Source organism: Arachis ipaensis, chromosome B4, assembly GCF_059453495.1.
Source record: "Arachis ipaensis isolate K30076 ecotype BB chromosome B4, ASM5945349v1, whole genome shotgun sequence".
In the NCBI taxonomy this organism is placed as follows: domain Eukaryota; kingdom Viridiplantae; phylum Streptophyta; class Magnoliopsida; order Fabales; family Fabaceae; genus Arachis; species Arachis ipaensis.
Genome location: NC_142439.1, coordinates 44,529,598 through 44,551,739, shown reverse-complemented (window position 1 = coordinate 44,551,739; position 22,142 = coordinate 44,529,598). Strand labels below are relative to the sequence as shown.

Here is a 22,142-nt window from a genome sequence, read left to right as displayed (position 1 = left end):
AATAGGTTTCATCAAGGAAGAAATTGAACTACCTAAGGATAATGTCTCCAGCTCTCCTATCCTATCCTTGTGTGTACATAAGTCTTTCAGAAATTTTGCATACTTTGGAATTTGTTGGATAGCATCAAGAAGTGGTATGGTTACCTCAACCTTCTTGAATACTTGAAGCATGTTCAAATCAAATTCTGGGGTCTTCTTCGCTTTCTTCACCATGGAAGGGAATGGGATAGGAATGGACTCATCCACTATAGCTTTCCTCTTGGGTTCTGGTGCGCAGAAATCGTGACGGTTCCATTCCTTGGTAACGGCACTGAAAACTTTATACGCATATTCATAATCTTAATTCTTTGTTACAACTTCGCACAACTGACCAGCAAGTGCACTGGGTCATCCAAGTAATAAACCTTACGTGAGTAAGGGTCGATCCCACGGAGATTGTCGGCTTGAAGCAAGCTATGGTCACTTTGTAAATCTCAGTCAGGCGGATTCAAATGTATTTAGAGATTATAGTATACTAAAAGATAATTAAAATAGGATAGAGATACTTATGTAATTCATTGGTGAGAGTTTCAGATAAGCGTGTAGAGATGCTTTCATTCCTCTGAACCTCTGCTTTCCTGCTGTCTTCATCCAACCATTCCTACTCCTTTCCATGGCAAGCTTTATGTAGGGCATCACCATTGTCAATGGCTACATCCCATCCTCTCTGTGAAAATGGTCCAATGCGCTGTCACTGCATGGCTAATCATCTGTCGGTTCTCGATCATACTAAAATAGGATTTACTATCCTTTTGCGTCTATCACTACGCCCAGCACTCGCGAGTTTGAAGCTCGTCACAGCCATCCCTTCCCAGATCCTACTCGAAATACCACAGACAAGGTTTAGACTTTCCGGATCTCAAGAATGGCCATCTATGGGTTCTAACTTATACCACGAAGATCCTAATATCTCGGACTCGGTCCCCTGTATTAGATATCTAAGAGATACTCATTCTAGCTTGTTTGCATGTAGAATGGAAGTGTTTGTCAGGCACGCGTTCATAAGTGAGAATGATGATGAACATCACATAATCATCACATTCATCATGTTCTTGGGTGCGAATGGGTACCTTAGAGAAGGAATAAGCTTGAATTGAATAGAAAAATAGTAGTACTTTGTATTAATTCATGAGGAACAGCAGAGCTCCACACCTTAATCTATGGTGTGTAGAAACTCTACCGTTTGAAAATACATAAGTGATAATGGTCCAGGCATGGCCGAATGGCCAGCCCCCATGAAAGTCTAAGATAGCATAAAAACTAATCCAAGATCTCTAAATACAATAGTAAAAAGTTCTATTTATACTAAACTAGTTACTAGGGTTTATAGAAACGAGTAAATGATGCAGAAATCCACTTATGGGGCCCACTTGGTGTGTGCTTGGGCTGAGTATTGAACTTTACACATGTAGAGGCTTCTCTTGGAGTTGAACGGCAGTTTGTAACCTATTTCTAGCGTTTAACTCCACTTTGCAACATGTTTCTGGCGTTTGACTCCAGAATGCAGCATGGAACTGGCGTTCAACGCCAGTTTACGTCATCTATACTTAATCAAAGTATGGACTATTATATATTGCTGGAAAGCCCTGGATGTCTACTTTCCAACTCAATTGAGAGTGCGCCATTTGGAGTTCTGTAGCTCCATAAAATCTACTTTGAGTGCAGGGAGGTTAGAATCCAACAGCATCTGCAGTCCTTCTTTAACCTCTGAATCTGATTTTTGCTCAAGTCCCTCAATTTCAGCCAGAAAATACCTGAAATCACAGAAAAACACACAAACTCATAGTAAAGTCCAGAAATGTGATTTTTATTTAAAAACTAATAAAAATATACTAAAAACTAACTAAATTATACTGAAAACTATGTAAAAACAATGCCAAAAAGCATATAAATTATCCACTCATCACAACACCAAACATAAATTGTTGCTTGTCCCCATGCAAACGAAAATAAAATAGGATAAAAAGAAGAGAATATACTATAAATTCAAAAATATCAATGAAACTTAGCTCCAATCAGATGAGCGGGACTTGTAGCTTTTTGCCTCTTGAATAGTTTTCGCATCTCACTTTATCCATTGAGGTTCATAATGATTAGCATCTATAACTGGGTGAACCTTTTCAGATTGTGACTCAGCTTTGCTAAAGTCCCCAATTAGAGGTATCCAGGATTCTTAAGCACACTCTTATTTTTGCTTTGGATCTTGACTTTAACCGCTCAGTCTCAAGTTTTCACTTGACACCTTCACGCCACAAGCACATGGTTAGGGACAGCTTGGTTTAGCCGCTTAGGCCAGGATTTTATTCCTTTAGACCCTCCTATCCACTGATGCTCAAAGCCTTGGATCCTTTTTATTACCCTTGACTTTTAGTTTTAAGGGCTATTGGCTTTTTCTGCTTGCTTTTTCTTTTTCTTTTTCTTTTTTTTCGCAATTTTTTTTTCTGCAAGCTTTTGTATTCACTGCTTTTTCTTGCTTCAAGAATCATTTTTATGAATTTTCAGATTATCAAATAACATTTCTCCTTTTTCCTTATTCTTCAAGAGCCAACATATTTAACATTCATAAACATCAACTTCAAAAGACATATGCACTGTTCAAGCATACATTCAGAAAACAAAAAGTATTGCCACCACATCAAAATAATTAAACTAGTTTCAAGGATGAATTTGAAACCATGTACTTCTTGATCTTTTGTAATTAAAACAGTTTTCATTTAAGAGAGGTGATGGATTCATATTCATAACTTTAAGGCATAGACACTTAGACACTAGTGATCATATAGTAAAGACACAAACATAAATAAAACATAAAGCTCAAAAATCAAAAAACAGGAAAATAAATAAACAAGGAGATTAAGGAATGAGTCCACCTTAGTGAGGGTGGCGTCTTCCTCTTCTTGAAGAACCAATGGTGCTCTTGAACTCCTCTTTGTCTCTTCCTTGTCTTTCTTGCTCCCCCCTCATAGCTCTTTGATCTTTTCTAATTTCATGGAGGATGATGGAGTGCTCTTGATGCTCCACCCTTAGTTGTCCCATGTTGGAACTTAATTCTCCTAGGGAAGTGTTGATTTGTTCCCAATAATTCTGTGGAGGAAAGTGCATCCCCTGAGGCATCTCAAGGATTTCATGGTGAGGAATCTCCTCATGCTCATGTTGAGGTCTATGATCTCTTATTTGCTCCATCCTTTTCTTAGTGATGGGCTTATCCTCTTCAACGAGGATATCTCCCTCTATGTTAATTCCAGCCGAATTGCAGAGGTGGCATATGAGGTGAGGAAAGGCTAACCTTGCCCAAGTGGAGGACTTGTCAGCTACCTTGTAGAGTTTTTGAGGTATAATCTCATGAACTTCCACCTCTTCTCCAATCATGATACTATGGATCATGATGGCCCGGTCTATAGTAACTTCAGACCGGTTACTAGTAGGAATGATTGAGCGTTGAATGAACTCTAGCCATCCCCTAGCCACTGGTTTGAGGTCATGCCTTCTTAATTGAACCGGCTTGCCTCTTGAGTCAATTTTCCATTGAGCTCCTTCCTCACATATGTCTATGAGGACTTGGTCCAACCTTTGATCAAAGTTGACCCTTCTTGTGTAGGGGTGTGCGTTCTCTTCCATCATTGGCAAGTTGAACGCAAGCCTTATATTTTCCGGACTGAAATCTAAGTATTTCCCCCAAACCATGGTAAGCCAATGCTTTGGATTTGGGTTCACACTTTGATCATGGTTCCTTGTGATCCATGCGTTTGCATAGAACTCTTGAACCATTAGGATCCCAACTTGTTGAAGGGGGTGGTGAGAACTTCCCAACCTCTTCTTTGAATCTCAAGTCGGATCTCTGGATACTCATTCCTTTTGAGCTTGAAAGGAACCTCAGGGATCACTTTCTTCTTGGCCACAACTTTATAGAAGTGGTCTTGATGGACCTTTGAGATGAATCTCTCCATCTCCCATGACTCAGAGGTGGAAGCAATTGCCTTCTCTTTCCTCTTTCTAGAGGTTTCTCTGGCATTAGGTGCCATAAATGGTTATGGAAAAATAAAAAGCAATGCTTTTACCACACCAAACTTAAAATGTTTGCTCGTCCCCGAACAAAAGAAGAAAGAAAGTAGTAGAAGAAGAAGAAAATTGAGGAGATAGAGGGTGAGGTATTTTCAGCCAAGGTGAGAAGTTAAGGTTGTGTTGTGTGAAAATGAAGAAGGAATGAGGGGTTTATATAGGAGGTGTGGAGGGGTTTAGGGTTCGGCCATTTAGGGTTGGGTTTGGGAGGAAAAATATTTTGAATTTGAAGGTAGGTGGGATTTATGGGGAAGAGAAGATGGATGTGAGTGGTGAGGGAGTGATGGGAAAGAGTGAATGAAGTGATTGGTGAAGGTCATTTGGGGAGGAGAATTATGAAAATGGGTGAAGGGGAGAGAATAGGGTTAGGTGGGGGATCATGTGGGGTCCACAGATCCTGAGGTGTCAAGGATTTTTTATCCCTGTACCCTTTAGACGTGTAAAACGTCCTATACATGCAATCCTGGCGTTTAACGCCAGACTGCTGCCTGTTTCTGGCGTTAAACGCCACTTCCATGCTCTGTTCTAGCGTTTAACGCCAGGTAGATGCCTGTTTCTGGCGTTAAACGCCAGCTTGGTGCCTGTTTCTGGCGTTAAACGCCAGACAGATGCTTGTTTCTAGTGTTCAAACGCCAGACTGTTCTCCTTCAGGGTGTGCTATTTTTCATTCTATTTTTCACTCTGTTTTTTTAATTTTTCAGTAGTTTTTGTGACTTCACATGATCATCAACCTAAAGAAAACATAAAATAACAATAGAAAATAAATAAATATAATTAGATAACATTGGGTTGCCTCCCAACAAGCGCTTCTTTAATGTCAATAGCTTGACAGTGAGCTCTCATGGAGCCTCACATATGTTTAGAGCAAGGTTGGAACCTCCAAACACCAAACTTAGAGTTTGAATGTGGGGGTTCAACACCAAACTTAGATTTTGGTTGTGACCTCCCAACACCAATCTTAGAGTTTGACTGTGGGGGCTTTGGTTGACTCTGCAGTGAGAGAAGCTTTTCATGCTTCCTCTCTATGGTTATAGAAGGAGATCCTTGAGTTTTAAACACAAGGTTGTCCTCATTCAGTTGAAGGATCAATTCTTCTCTATGCACATCAATCACAGCTCTTGCTGTGGCTAGGAAGGGTCTTCCAAGGATGATGGATTCATCCTCATCCTTCCCAGTATCTAGGATTATGAAATCAGCAGGGATGTAAAGGCCTTCAACCTTTACTAGCACGTCCTTTACTTGTCCATAAGCCTATTTTCTGGAGTTGTCTGCCATCTCTAATGAGATTCTGGCAGCTTGCACCTCAAATATTCCCAGTTTCTCCATTACAGAAAGTGGTATGAGGTTTATCCCTGATCCAAGGTCACATAGAGCCTTCTCAAAGGTCATGGTGCCTATGGTACAAGGTATTAAGAACTTTCCAGGATCCTATTTCTTCTGAGGCAATCTCAGTTGATCTAGATCACTTAGTTCATTGATGAGCAAGGGAGGTTCATCTTCCCAAGTCTCATTACCAAATAATTTGGCATTCAGCTTCATGATTGCACCAAGGTACTTGGCAACTTGCTCTTCAGTAACATCTTCATTCTCTTCAGAAGGAGAATACTCATCAGAGCTCATGAATGGCATAACAATGGAATCTCTATGGTCTCTAGATGAGTCTCAGATTCTATTGGTTCCTCAGAGGGAAACTCCTTGTTGATCACTGGACGTCCCAGGAGGTCTTCCTCACTGGGATTCACGTCCTCTCCCTCCCTTGTAGGTTTGGCCATGATGATTAAATCAATGGCTTTGCACTCTCTCTTTGGATTTTCTTCTGTATTGCTTGGGAGGGTACTAGGAGGAGTTTCAGTGACCTTTTTACTCAGCTGGCCCACTTGTGCCTCCAAATTTCTAATGGAGGACCTTGTTTCATTCATGAAACTTAAAGTGGCCTTAGATAGATCAGAGACTATATTTGCTAAGCTAGATGGATTCTGCTCAGAATTCTCTGTCTGTTGCTGAGTGGATGATGGAAAAGGTTTGCTATTGCTAAACCTGTTTCTTCCACCATTATTAAAGCCTTATTGAGGCTTTTGTTGATCCTTCCATGAGAAATTTGGATGATTTCTCCATGAGGGATTATAGGTGTTTCCATAGGGTTCACCCATGTAATTCACCTCTGCTATTGCAGGGTTCTCAGGATCATAAGCTTCTTCTTCAGAAGATGCCTCTTTAGTACTGTTGGATGATTCCTTCAATCCATTCAGACTCTGAGAGATCATATTGACTTGCTGAGTCAATATTTTATTCTGAGCCAATATGGCATTTAAAGTATCAATTTCAAGAACTCCCTTTCTTTGAGGCGTGATGAGCGGATAATTTATACGCTTTTTGGCATTGTTTTTAGTATGTTTTTAGTAGGATTTAGTTACTTCTAGGGATGTTTTTATTAGTTTTTATGTTAAATTCATATTTCTGGACTTTACTATGAGTTTGTGTGTTTTTCTGTAATTTCAGGTATTTTCTGGCTGAAATTGAGGGACTTGAGCAAAAATCAGATTCAGAGGTTGAAGAAGGACTGCTGATGTTGTTGGATTCTGACCTCCCTGCACTCAAAGTGGATTTTCTGGAGCTACAGAACTCAAAATGGCGCGCTTCCAATTGCGTTAGAAAGTAGACATCCAAGGATTTCCAGAAATATATAATAGTCCATACTTTGCCCAAGTTTAGATGATGCAAACTGGCGTTCAACGCCAGCTCTCTGCCCAATTCTGGCGTCCAACGCCAGAAACAAGTTGCAAAGTGGAGTTCAACGCCCAAACTGGCACCAAAACTGGCGTTCAACTCCAAGAATGACCTCTACACGTGTAACATTCAAGCTCAGCCCAAGCACACACCAAGTGGGTCCCGGAAGTGGATTTATGCATCAATTACTTACTTTTGTAAACCCTAGTAGCTAGTCTAGTATAAATAGGACCTTTTACTATTGTATTAGACATCATATGATTATATAGTTCATCCTTAGGATCATAGTGATCACCTTTTGGGGGCTGGCCTTTTGGCCATGCCTGGACCTTTCACTTATGTATTTTCAACGGTAGAGTTTCTGCACTCCATAGATTAAGGTGTGGAGCTCTGCTGTTCCTCAAAGATTAATGCAAAGTACTACTATTTTTCTATTCAATTCAACTTATTCCGCTTCTAAGATATTCATTCGCACTTCAACCTGAATGTGATAAACGTGACAATCATCATCATTCCCCATGAACGCGTGCCTGACAACCACTTCCGTTCTACCTTCGATTGAATGAGTGTCTCTTAGATCTCTTAATCAGAATCTTCGTGGTGTAAGCTAGAATGATGGCGGCATTCAACAGAATCTGGAAAGTCTAAACCTTGTCTGTGGTATTCCGAGTAGGATTCAATGATTGAATGACTGTGACGAGCTTCAAACTCGCAAGTGCTGGGCGTAGTGATAGACGCAAAAGGATAGTAAATCCTATTCCAGCATGATCGGGAACCTCAGATGATTAGCCGTGCCGTGACAGAGCATTTGGACCTTTTCCACAAGAGGAGGGGATGTAGCCATTGACAACGGTGATGCCCTTGCATAAAGCCAACCATGGAAAGGAGTAAGATTGATTGGATGAAGACAGCAGGAAAGCAGAAGTTCAGAGGGACGAACGCATCTCTATACGCTTATCTGAAATTCTCACCAATGAATTACCTAAGTATCTCTATCTTTACTTTTTATTTAATTATTATTAATATTCGAAAACTCCATATCCATCTAATATCCGCCTGACTGAGATTTACAAGATGACCATAGCTTGCTTCATACCAACAATCTCCGTGGGATCGACCCTTACTCACGTAAGGTTTATTACTTGGACGACCCAGTGCACTTGCTGGTTAGTTGTATCGAAGTTGTGACAGATTATGAATTAAGATTAATAACGTGCACCAAGTTATTGTTCACGTTGCCGGGGATTGTTTTGAGCTTGGAGATCACAATTTCGTGCACCAAGTTTTTGGCGCCGTTGCCGGGGATTGTTTTGAGTTTGGACAACTGACGGCTCACCTTGTTGCTCAGATTGGGTAACTTTCTTTTCAAAAATATTTAAAAATTTTCTCACCTATTTTCGAAAAAAAAAATTTTATTCAAAATTTTTAAGAATGAATTCTAGTGTTTCATGAAGCATGTGAAGCCTGGCTGGCTGTAAAGCCATGTCTAAATTTATTTGGACTGAGGCTTCCAATTTGTTATCAAGAGCAAGCTAGTTGGTGCTAATCCATTTACTGCTGTTCATGATCCACCTGTTATATGATGAAGCTTGGCTGGCCATTGGCCATGTCTAGTGTTTTAGACCGGAGCTTTCATTGAAAGCTTGGCTGGCTAGTGAGCCATGTCTAATTCCTGGACTGAAGCTTTAGACTAAGAATGCAAGATTCCTGGAATTCATATTAAAAATTTTGGAATCCTTATTTTTCTTTTTCAAATTAATTTTCGAAAAATCCAAAAAAAAATTAGAAAATCATAAAAATAAAAAATATTTTGTGTTTCTTGTTTGAGTCTTGAGTCAATTTTTAAGTTTGGTGTCAATTGCATATTCATCCTGCATTTTTCGAAAATTCATGCATTCATGGTGTTCTTCATGATCTTCAAGTTGTTCTTAGTAAGTCTTCTTGTTTGATCTTGATATTTTTCTTGTTTTGTGTTTTTTCTTGTTTTACATGTGCATTTTTGCATTCATAGAGTCTAAACATGAAAGATTTCTAAGTTTGGTGTCTTGCATGTTTTCTTTGCATATAAAATTTTCAAAAATATGTTCTTGATGTTCATCTTGATCTTCAAAGTGTTCTTGGTGTTCATCTTGACATTCATAGCATCCTTGCATGCATTCATTATTTTGATCCAAAATTTTCATGCATTGCATCATTTTCATGTTTTTTCTCTCTCATCATAAAAATTTCAAAAATAAAAAAAATATCTTTCCCTTTTTCTCTCATCAAATTCGAAAATTTGAGTTGACTTTTTCAAAAAATTTTTTAAAATCTAGTTGTTTCTTATGAGTCAAATCAAATTTTCAATTCAAAAATCTTATCATTTTCAAAATCTTTTTCAAAAATCATATCTCTTTCATTTTTCTTAATTATTTTCGAAAATTTTTAAAATATTTTTCAAAAATCTTTTTCTTATCTTTATCTCCTAATTTTCAAAAATCACATCATCAATTAATGTTTTGATTCAAAAATTTCAAGTTTGTTACTTACTTGTTAAGAAAGATTCAAACTTTATGTTCTAGAATCATATCTTGTGATTTCTTGTGAATCAAGTCATTAATTGTGATTTTAAAAATCAAATCTTTTTCAAAACTAATTTCAATAATATCTTTTCAAAAATATCTTTCTATCTTATCTTTTTCAAAAATTTGATTTTAAAAATATCTTTTCTAACCTCTTATCTTCTTATCTTTTCAAAATTGATTTTCAAATTTGTTTCAACTAACTAACTAACTTTTTGTTTGTTTCTTATCTTTTTCAAAACTACCCAACTAACTCTCTCTCTCTAATTTTCGAAAAGATCCCCCTCTTTTTCAAAAATTTCTTTTTAATTAACTAATTATTTTAATTTTTGATTTTAATTTTCGAAAATTACTAACCTTTTTCAAAAACTATTTTCGAAAATCACTAACTCTCTTTCAGAAATAATTTTCGAAAATTCTCCGTCTCTCTCATCTCCTTCTTCTTTATTTATTCATCTACTAACATTTCTCCCTCACTCACCAAAAATCCGAACCCTCTATCTTTCTGAGTTCAGATTTTCTCTTCTTCTTTTCTTCTACTCACACAGGGAACCTCTATACTGTGGTAAAAAGGATCCCTATTATTATTATTTTTCTGTCCCTCTTTTTCATATGAGAAGGAGCAAGGACAAGAGCATTCTTGTTGAAGCAGATCCAGAACCTGAAAGGACTCTGAAGAGAAAACTAAGAGAAGCTAAAATACAACAATCCATAGATAACCTTACAGAAATTTTCAAACAAGAAGAGGAGATGGCAGCCAAAAATAATAATAATGTAAGGAGAATGCTTGGTGACTTTACTGCACCAAATTCCAATTTACATGGAAGAAGCATCTCCATCCCCACCATTGAAGCAAACAATTTTGAGCTGAAACCTCAGCTAGGTTCTCTGATGCAACAAAACTGCAAGTTTCATGGACTTCCCTCTGAAGATCCTTTTCAGTTCTTAACTGAATTCTTGCAGATATGTGATACTGTAAAGACTAATGGAGTAGATCCTGAAGTCTACAGGCTCATGCTTTTCCCTTTTGCTGTAAGAGACAGAGCTAGACTATGGTTGGACTCTCAACCAAAAGATAGCCTGAACTCATGGGATAAGCTGGTCAAGACTTTCTTAGCCAAGTTCTTTCCTCCTCAAAAGCTTAGTAAGATTAGAGTGGACGTTCAGACCTTCAGACAGAAAGAAGGTGAATCCCTCTATGAAGCTTGGGAGAGATACAAAGGACTGACCAAAAAGTGTCCTACTGACATGCTTTCAGAATGGACTATCCTGGATATCTTCTATGATGGTCTGTCTGAATTAGCTAAGATGTCATTGGATACTTCTGCAGGTGGATCCATTCACCTAAAGAAAATGCCTGCAGAAGCTCAAGAACTCATTGACATGGTTGCTAATAACCAGTTCATGTACACTTCTGAAAGGAATCCTGTGAATAATGGGACGCCTCAAAAGAAGGGAGTTCTTGAAATAGATGCTCTGAATGCCATATTGGCTCAGAACAAATTATTGACCCAACAGGTCAATATGATTTTTCAGAGTCTAAATGGATTGCAAGCTGCATCCAACAGTACTCAAGAGGCGCCTTCTGAAGAAGAAGCTTATGATCCTGAGAACCCTGCAATAGCAGAGGTAAATTACTTAGGTGAACCTTATGGAAACACCTATAACTCATCATGGAGAAATCATCCAAATTTCTCATGGAAGGATCAACAAAAGCCTCAACAAGGCTTTAATAATGGTGGAAGAAACAGGTTTAACAATAATAAACCTTTTCCATCATCTACTCAGCAACAGACAGAGAACTCTGAACAAAATACTTCTAATTTAGCAAATTTAGTCTCTGATCTATCTAAGGCCACTCTGAGTTTCATGAATGAAACAAGGTCCTCCATTAGAAATTTGGAGGCACAAGTGGGCCAGCTGAGTAAAAGGATCACTGAAATCCCTCCTAGTACTCTCCCAAGCAATACAGAAGAAAACCCAAAAGGAGAGTGCAAGGCCATTGAATTAATCACCATGGCCGAACACAAAGAAGGAGAGGAGGACGTGAATCCCAGTGAGGAAGACCTCCTGGGACGTCCAGTGATCACTAAGGAGTTTCCCTTTGAGGAACCAAAGGACTCTGAGGCTCATCTAGAGACCACAGAGATTCCATTGAACCTCCTTATACCATTCATGAGCTCTGATGAGTATTCCTCTTCTGAAGAGAATGAGGATGTCACTGAAGAGCAAGTTGCTAAGTTTCTTGGTGCAATCATGAAGCTGAATGCCAACTTATTTGGTAAAAAGACTTGGGGAGAAGAACCTCCCCTGTTCACCAATAAACTAAACGCATTGGATTTACTGAGATTGCCTCAGAAGAAAGAGGATCCTGGAAAGTTCCTCATACCTTGTACCATAGGCACCATGATCTTTGAGAAGGCTCTATGTGACCTTGGGTCAGGGATAAACCTCATGCCACTCTCTGTAATGGAGAAACTTGGAATATTTGAGGTGCAAGCTGCTAGAATCTCATTAGAGATGGCAGACAACTCAAGAAAAGAGGCTTATGGACAAGTAGAGGACATGTTAGTAAAGGTTGAAAGCCGTTACATCCCTGCTGATTTCATAATCCTAGATACTGGGAAGGATGAGGATGAATCCATCATCCTTGGAAGACCCTTCCTAGCCACAGCAAGAGCTGTAATTGATGTTGACAGAGGTGAATTAGTCCTTCAATTAAATGAGGACAACCTTGTGTTTAAAACTCAAGGATCTCTCTCTGCAACCATGGAGAGGAAGCATGAAAAGCTTCTCTCACCATAGAGTCAACCAGAGCCCCCACAGTCAAACTCTAAGTTTGGTGTTGAACTCCTATATCCAAACTCTAAGTTTGGTATTAGGAAGTCTCAACAAAGCTCTGAACATCTGTGAGGCTCCATGAGAGCCAACTGTCAAGATATTGACATTAAAGAAGTTCTTGTTGGGAGGCAACCCAATGTTTATTTAATTATATTTTTATTGGTTATATGTCTTTATAGGTTCATGATCATGTGGAGTCACAAAATAAACAGAAAAATTAAAAACAGAATCAAAAAACAGTAGAAGAAAAATCACACCCTGGAGGATGACCTTGCTGGTGTTTAAACGCCAGTGAGATGCATCTGGTGGGCGTTCAACACCAGAACAGAGCATGGTTCTAGCACTGAACGCCAGAAATGGGCAGCATCTGGGCGCTGAACGCCAGAATTGCACCCTGGAGAAGAGCTGGCGCTGAACGCCCAGAACAAGCATGGTTCTGGCGTTCAACGCCAGAAATGGGCAACAAATGGGCGTTGAACGCCCAAAACAAGCACCAACCTGGCGCTGAACGCCCAGAGTTGTGTGCAAAGGCATTTTGCATGCCTAATTTGGTGCAAGGTTGTAAATCCTTGAACACCTCAGGATCTGTGGACCCCACAGGATCATCTCAGGATCTGTGGACCCCACAGGATCCCTACCTACCTCCACTCACTCTCTTCTCTCTTCTCAATCATCCTCTCTTCCCAATAAACACTCTTCCCTAAAACCCTTCACCTATCACCTCCATCCCTCTTCCCTATTAACCATTCACCAGTCACATCCACCCACTCTTCCCCATAAACCTACCCAATAAACTCCACCTACCTTCAAAATTCAAAATCAATTTCCCACCTAAACCCACCCATATAGCCGAACCTTACCCCCCTCCCTTCCCTATATAAAGCCTTCCATTCTTCTTCATTTTCACACAACACAACCCTCTCTTCCCCTTCTTCGCCGAAACACCTTCCCTTCTCCCTCTCCTCCATTTCTTCTTCTTCATCATCTATTCTTTCTTTTATTACTCGAGGGCGAGCAATATTCTAAGTTTGGTGTGGTAAAGGCATAAGCTTTTTGTTTTTCCATTACCATTGATGGCACCTAAGACCGGAGAATCCTCTAGAAAAGGAAAAGGGAAGACAAAAGCTTCCACATCCGAGTCATGGGAGATGGAAAGATTCATCTCTAAAGCCCATCAAGACCACTTCTATGATGTTGTGGCCAAGAAGAAGGTGATCCCCGAGGTCCCTTTCAAACTCAAGAGAAATGAGTATCCGGAGATCCGACATGAGAATCAAAGAAGAAGTTGGGAAGTTTTAACAAATCCCATCCAACAAGTCGGCATCCTAATGGTTCAAGAGTTCTATGTCAATGCATGGATTACTAAGAACCATGATCAAAGTAAGAACCCGGATCCAAAGAACTATGTTACAATGGTTCGGGGGAATTACTTAGATTTTAGTCCGGAGATAAGGTTGGCGTTTAACTTGCCTATGATGCAAGGATATGAACGCCACTACACTAGAAGGGTCAACTTTAATCAAAGGTTGGACCAAGTCCTTATGGACATATGTGTGGAAGGAGCTCAATGGAAGATTGACTCCAAAGGCAAGCCGGTTCAATTAAGAAGATTGGACCTCAAGCCTGTAGCTAGAGGATGGTTGGAGTTCATCCAACGCTCCATCATCCCCACTAGCAACCGATCTGAAGTTACTGTGGATCGAGCCATCATGATTCATAGCATCATGATTGGAGAGGAAGTAGAAGTTCATGAAGTCATCTCCCTTGAACTTTACAAAATAGCCGAAAAGCCCTCTCCTGGGGCAAGGCTAGCTTTTCCTCATCTTATTTTCCATCTATGTTACTCAGTTGGAGCTTTCATAGAAGGAGACATTTCCATTGAGGAAGAGAAGCCCATCACCAAGAAAAGGATGGAGCAAGCAAGAGAGCACATTCATGGAGCTCAAGAGGCACATGAAGCTCATCACCATGAGATCCCGGATATGCCTCAAATGCATTTTCCTCCACAAAACTATTGGGAGAACATCAACACCTCCCTAGGAGAATTAAGTTCCAATATGGGACAAATAAGGGTGGAACATCAAGAGCACTCCATAATCCTTCATGAAATAAGAGAAGATCAAAAAGCAATGAGGGAGGAGCAACAAAGACAAGGAAGAGACATAGAAGAGCTCAAGGACATCATTGGTTCCTCAAGAAGGAAACGCCACCATCACTAAGGTGGACTCATTCCTTGTTCTTACTTTCTCTATTTTTCGTTTTCTCTATGTTAAATGCTTATCTATGTTTGTGTCTTCATTACATGATCATTAGTAGTTAGTAACTATGTCTTAAAGTTATGAATGTCCTATGAATCCATCACCTCTCTTAAATGAAAAATGTTTTTAATTCAAAAGAACAAGAAGTACATGAGTTTCGAATTTATCCTTGAACTTAGTTTAATTATATTGATGTGGAGACAATACTTTTTGTTTTCTGAATGAATGCTTGAACAGTGCATATGTCTTTTGAAGTTGTTGTTTAAGAATGTTAAATATGTTGACTCTTGAAAGAATGATGACAAGGAGACATGTTATTTGATAATATGAAAAATCATAAAAATGATTCTTGAAGCAAGAAAAAGCAGCAAAGAACAAAGCTTGCAAAAAAAAAATAGCGAAAAAAAAAATAGAAAGAAAAAGAAAAAGCAAGCAGAAAAAGCCAAAGCTCTTAAAACTAAAAGGCAAGAGCAAAAAGCCAATAACCCTTAAAACCAAAAGGCAAGGGTAATAAAAAGGATCCCAAGGCTTTGAGCATCAGTGGATAGGAGGGCCTAAAGGAATAAAATCCCGGTTTAAGCGGCTAAACCAAGCTGTCCCTAACCATGTGCTTGTGGCGTGTAGGTGTCAAGTGAAAACTTGAGACTGAGCGGTTAAAGTCAAGGTCTAAAGCAAAAAAAGAGTGTGCTTAAGAACCCTGGATACCTCTAATTGGGGACTTTAGCAAAGCTGAGTCACAATCTGAAAAGGTTCACCCAATTATGTGTCTGTGGCATTTATGTATCTGGTGGTAATACTGGAAAACAAGGTGCTTAGGGCCACGACCAAGACTCATAAAGAAGCTGTGTTCAAGAATCATCATATTGAACTAGGAGAATCAATAACACTATCTGAACTCTGAGTTCCTATAGATGCCAATCATTCTGAACTTCAATGGATAAAGCGAGATGCCAAAACTATTTAAGAGGCAAAAAGCTACAAGTCCCGCTCATCTGATTGGAGCTATGTTTCATTGATAGTTTGGAATTTATAGTATATTCTCTTCTTTTTACCCTATTTGATTTTCAGTTGCTTGGGGACAAGCAACAATTTATGTTTGGTGTTGTGATGAGCGGATAATTTATACGCTTTTTGGCATTGTTTTTAGTATGTTTTTAGTAGGATTTAGTTACTTCTAGGGATGTTTTTATTAGTTTTTATGTTAAATTCACATTTCTGGACTTTACTATGAGTTTGTGTGTTTTTCTGTGATTTCAGGTATTTTCTAGCTGAAATTGAGGGACTTGAGCAAAAATCAGATTCAGAGGTTGAAGAAGGACTGCTGATGCTGTTGGATTCTGACCTCCCTGCACTCAAAGTGGATTTTCTGGAGATACAGAACTCAAAATGGCACGCTTCCAATTGTGTTGGAAAGTAGACATCCAGGGATTTCCAGAAATATATAATAGTCTATACTTTGCCCAAGTTTAGATGATGCAAACATGCGTTCAACGCCAGCTCTCTGCCCAATTCTGGCGTCCAGCGCCAGAAACAAGTTGCAAAGTGGAGTTCAACGCCCAAACTGGCACCAAAACTGGCATTTAACTCCAAGAATGACCTCTACACGTGTAACATTCAAGCTCAGCCCAATCACATACCAAGTGGGCCCCGGAAGTGGATTTATGCATCAATTACTTACTTTTGTAAACCCTAGTAGCTAGTCTAGTATAAATAGGACCTTTCACTATTGTATTAGACATCATATGATTATATAGTTCATCCTTAGGATCATAGTGATCACCTTTTGGGGGCTGGCCATTTGGCCATGCCTGGACCTTTCACTTATGTATTTTCAACGGTAGAGTTTCTGCACTCCATAGATTAAGGTGTGGAGCTCTGCTGTTCCTCAAAGATTAATGCAAAGTACTACTGTTTTTCTATTCAATTTAACTTATTCCGTTTCTAAGATATTCATTCGCACTTCAACCTGAATGTGATGAACGTGACAATCATCATCATTCCCCATGAACGCGTGCCTGACAACCACTTCCGTTCTACCTTCGATTGAATGAGTGTCTCGTAGATCTCTTAATCAGAATCTTCGTGGTGTAAGCTAGAATGATGGCGGCATTGAAGAGAATCCGGAAAGTCTAAACCTTGTCTGTGGTATTCCGAGTAGGATTCAATGATTGAATGACTGTGACGAGCTTCAAACTCGCGAGTGCTTGGCGTAGTGACAGACGCAAAAGGATAGTAAATCCTATTCCAGCATGATCGGGAACCTCAGATGATTAGCCGTGCCGTGACAGAGCATTTGGACCTTTTTCACAAGAGGAGGGGATGTAGCCATTGACAACGGTGATGCCCTTGCATAAAGCCATCCATGGAAATGAGTAAGACTGATTGGATGAAGACAGCAGGAAAGCAGAAGTTCAGAGGGACGAACGCATCTCTATACGCTTATCTGAAATTCTCACCAATGAATTACATAAGTATCTCTATCTTTACTTTTTATTTAATTATTATTAATATTCGAAAACTCCATATCCATCTAATATCCGCCTGACTGAGATTTACAAGATGACCATAGCTTGCTTCATACCAACAATCTCCGTGGGATCGACCCTTACTCACGTAAGGTTTATTACTTGGACGACCCAGTGCACTTGCTGGTTAGTTGTATCAAAGTTGTGACAGATTATGAATTAAGATTAATAACGTGCACCAAGTTATTGCTCACGTTGCTGGGGATTGTTTTGAGCCTGGAGATCACAATTTCGTGCACCAAGGCGTCCCATTACTTATAGGATTCCTCTCAGAAGTGTACATAAACTGGTTATTTGAACCATGTCAATGAGTTCTTGAGCTTCTGCAGGCGTTTTCTTTAGGTGGATGGATCCACCTGCAGAATAGTCTAGTGACATCTTTGATAACTCAGACAGACCATCATAGAATATATCCAGGATGGTTCATTCTGAAAGCATGTCAAAAGGACACTTTTTGGTTAGTTCCTTGTATCTCTCCCAAGCTTCATAGAGGGATTCACCTTCCTTTTGCCTGAAGGTTTCCACTCTAAGCTTGCTAAGCTTTTGAGGATGAAAGAACTTGGCTAAGAAATCCGTGACCAGCTTATCCCAAGAGTTCAGGCTATCTTTAGGTTGAGAGTCCAACCATACTCTAGCTCTGTCTCTTAGAGCAAACGGGAAAAGCATAAGCCTGTAGACCTCGGGATCAACCCCATTGGTCTTAACAGTATCACAGATCTGCAAGAATTCAGTTAAGAATTAAAAAGGATCTTTGGATGGAAGTCCATGAAATTTGCAGTTCTGTTGCATCAGAGAAACTAATTAAGGTTTAAGCTCAAAGTTGTTTGCTCCAGTGGCAGGAATTGAGATGCTTCTTCCATGTAAATTGGAATTTGGTGCAGTAAAGTCACCAAGCATCTTCCTTGCATTGTTATTGTTTTCGGCCATGTTGTCTTCTTTTTCAAAAATTTCTGTCAGATTTTCTCCAGAGAGTTGTGCTTTAGCTTCCCTTAGCTTCCTCTTCAGAGTCCTTTCAGGTTCAGGATCAGCTTCAACAAAAATGCTCTTATCCTTGTTCCTACTCATATGAAAAAGAAGAGAACACAAAAGAAAATATGGAATCCTCTATGTCATAGTATAGAGATTCCTGTATGCGAGTATAAGAATAGAAGAATAGAAGAAGAGAAATTCGAACACCAAGAGGAAGAGAGGGTTCCAATTTTGAGATGAAGAGAAGTGTTAGTAAATAAATAAATAATTAGAAGGAGATGAGAGAGAGGGAATTTCGAAAATTAATTAAATTAAAAATAAAATTTAAAGATAAATTTTGAAAATTAAAATTGAAATCAAATTAAATTAAAAATTAAAACAATTAGTTAATAAAAAAGAAATTTGAAAAAAATAGGGGAAGGGATTTTCGAAAATTAGATAGGATTGATAAAAAAATTTGAAAATCAATTTTAAAAAGGTAAGAAGTTAGAAAAGAAGGTAGAAAAGATTTTGAAATTGATTTTGATAAAGATGTGATTGAAACTTAATTTGAAAAAGATTTGAAAAAGAAATTTAAAAAGATTTGATTTTGAAAATTAAAGTTGATTACTTGACTAACAAGAAACTAAAAAGATATGATTCTAGAGTTTAAAGATTGAACCTTTCTTACTAGGCAAGTAACAAACTTAGTATTTTTTTGAATCAATCACATTAATTGTTAGTAAAGATTTGAAATTATGAAACAAAATAAGAAAAAGAGTTTTGAAAATTATTTTGGAATTTTCGAAAATTATGAAAGAAAAATGAAAAAGATTTGATTTTTGAAAAAGATTTGAAAAAGATATGATTTTTAAATTGAAAATTTGATTTGACTCATAAGAAACAACTAAATTTTAAAAGGTTTTGAAAAAGTCAACTCAAATTTTCGAAAATTTATGTGTGAAAAAGGGAAAGATATTTTTTTTATTTTTGAATTTTAATAAAGGAAGAGAAAAACAACCCAAAGACTCAATGCATGAAAATTTTGGATCAAAACATGTGATGCATGCAAGAACACTATGAATGTCAAGATGAACACCAAGAACACTTTGAATGTCAAGATGAACACCAAGAACTTATTTTTGAAAAATTTTCAAGAAAAGAAAACATGCAAGACACCAAACTTAAAAATTTTTATTCTTTAGACATTAACAAATTGAAAATGCATATGAAAAACAAGAAAAGACACAAAACAACAAAATATGAAGATCAAACAAGAAGACTGGCCAAGAACAACTTGAAGATCATGAAGAATGCAATGCATAAAATTTTCGAAAATAATTTTTAGAAAATTAAAAAGATGCAATTGACACCAAACTTAAAAGTTGACTCTAGACTCAAACAAGAAACACAAAATATTTTTGGTTTTATTATTTTATTAAACTTTTTTTTTGAGTTTTTTCGAAATTTAATTGGGAAAAACGAAAAAGAAGAAAAAAAATTTTTTTTTTTCGAAAATAGGAAATAAAAAGCTTAAAATTAAAATAAAATTACCTAATCTGAGCAATAAGATGAACCGTCAGTTGTCCAAACTCGAACAATCCCCGGCAACGGCACCAAAAACTTGGTGCGCAGAAATCGTGACGGTTCCATTCCTTGGTAACGGCGCTGAAAACTTTATACGCACGTTCATAATCTTAATTCTTTGTCACAACTTCGCACAATTGACCAGCAAGTGCACTGGGTCGTCCAAGTAATAAACCTTACGTGAGAAAGGGTCGATCCCACGGAGATTGTCGGCTTGAAGCAAGCTATGGTCACCTTGTAAATCTCAGTCAGGCGGATTCAAATGTATTAAGAGATTATAATATACTAAAAGATAATTAAAATATGATAGAGATACTTATGTAATTCATTGGTGAGAGTTTCAGATAAGCGTGTAGAGATGCTTTCGTTCCTCTGAACCTCTGCTTTCTTGCTGTCTTCATCCAACCATTCCTACTCCTTTCCATGGCAAGCTTTATGTAGGGCATCACCGTTGTCAATGGCTACATCCTATCCTCTCTGTGAAAATGGTCCAATGCGTTGTCACTGCATGGCTAATCATCTATCGGTTCTCGAACATACTGGAATAGGATTTACTATCCTTTTGCGTCTGTCACTACACCCAGCACTCGCGAGTTTGAAGCCCGTCACAGCCATCCCTTCCCAGATCCTACTCGGAATACCACAGACAAGGTTTAGACTTTCTGGATCTCAAGAATGGCCATCCATGGGTTCTAACTTATACCACGAAGATCCTAATATCTCGGACTCAGTCCCCTGTATTAGATATCTAAGAGATACTCATTCTAGCTTGTTTGCATATAGAACGGAAGTGTTTGTCAGGCACGCATTCATAAGTGAGAATGATGATGAGCGTCGTATAATCATCACATTCATCATGTTCTTGGGTGCGAATGGGTATCTTAGAGAAGGAATAAGCTTGAATTGAATAGAAAAACAGTAGTACTTTGTATTAATTCATGAGGAACAGCAGAGCTCCACACCTTATTCTATGGTGTGTAGAAACTCTACCGTTTGAAAATACATAAGTGATAATGGTCCAGGCATGGCCGAATGGCCAGCCCCCATGAAAGTCTAAGATAGCATAAAAACTAATCCAAGATCTCTAAATACAATAAGTTCTATTTATACTAAACTAGTTACTAGGGTTTACAGAACCGAGTAAATGATGCAGAAATCCACTTCTGGGGCCCACTTGGTGTGTGCTTGGGCTGAGCATTGAGCTTTACACGTGTAGAGGCTTCTCTTGGAGTTGAATGCCAGTTTGTAACCTGTTTCTGGCATTTAACTCCACTTTGTAACCTATTTCTGGCGTTTGACTCCAGAATGCAGCATGGAACTGGAGTTCAACGCCAATTTACGTCATCTATCCTTAATCAAAGTATGAACTATTATATATTGCTGGAAAGCCCTAGATGTCTACTTTCCAACGCAATTGAGAGCATGCCATTTGGAGTTTTGTAGCTCCAGAAAAACCACTTTAAGTGTAGGGAGGTCAGAATCCAACAGCATCTGCAGTCCTTCTTTAACCTCTGAATCTGATTTTTGCTCAAGTCCCTCAATTTCAGCCAGAAAATATCTGAAATCATAGAAAAACACACAAACTCATAGTAAAGTTCAGAAATGTGATTTTTATTTAAAAACTAATAAAAATATACTAAAAACTAACTAAATTATACTGAAAACTATATAAAAACAATGCCAAAAAGTGTATAAATTATCCGCTCATCAGGTTCCTTAAGGCTTACTCCTTCTTCATCATGCCTTTTGTCTACCTCCTCTTCTTCATGTGGAGCTTCAACAACCACTTCTTCCTTATGAATGTCTTCCATGACCCTAGGAGGTATCTCTTCCAATGTAGTCCCTGACCATAAAGTGATGGTGCTGAGACCGCCCTTTGGGTTCGGTTGGGATTGGGAAGGAAGGCTAGGAGAGCTTGAGGGTTGGTTGGTGTTGTTGGAGGAGGACATGGACGTTTTCGAAATCATGTCAGTGCTATCGGCCAATTGAGCACTCATGGCCTCGAATTGAGCTTTATAGCCCTCATCCTGTTTATCCACAGTGGCTCTAAGCTCATCAACTTGATTAGTGGAAGATGAAGAGGATTGGTTGGATTTTTATCTATGGTGTGGTGCTTGGTATTTGGTGTAGTTATTTTGGTTTTGGTTGTGGTGATTTTGGTTGGCTTGGTGGTTGTTGTTATTGTGATGGTATTGAGATGAAGATTGGTTGTTGTTGTAATGAGAAGAAGAGTTATTCCATCTTTGGTTTTGATTGCTCCCTTGTGCATTATCCCTCCGCCTTTGATTTTGATTACTACCATGAGAGTAGTTGTTTTGGCCTTGAGATGGGTAGGGCGGACGATTGTTATAATTCACATTGGCCATGACAAGGGCATGCTCCTCTTGAATTTGATGGCATTGATCGGTATAATGTGTGGTGCTAGAGCACAAACCACAAATTCTAGGAGGGCCTTTATGTTGAACAACTTGAGGTGGAGCTTGGATGGCTTGGATGTAGTAGTATTCCTTTTGATCTTTTTGTATTTGCGTGAGGATAGTGGTCATGTCCCCAAGCACCTTGGTTAAGCTTGCTTCGGAAGGTGACGGTTCTGCCAC

The 22,142-nt window shown here is 38.6% G+C and overlaps 1 non-coding gene and 1 pseudogene across 1 annotated transcript; one reads left to right on the top strand and one right to left on the bottom strand.

The window, feature by feature from the left end:
* Nucleotides 1–10,532: 10,532 nt before the first annotated feature.
* On the bottom strand, nucleotides 10,533–10,639 carry LOC148567377 (small nucleolar RNA R71). Its single transcript, XR_015881758.1, has one exon. It is a non-coding gene; the product is annotated as a small nucleolar RNA R71 (small nucleolar RNA).
* Nucleotides 10,640–17,442: 6,803 nt separating this feature from the next.
* On the top strand, nucleotides 17,443–17,544 carry LOC148567376 (small nucleolar RNA R71; annotated as a pseudogene).
* Nucleotides 17,545–22,142: the final 4,598 nt, after the last annotated feature.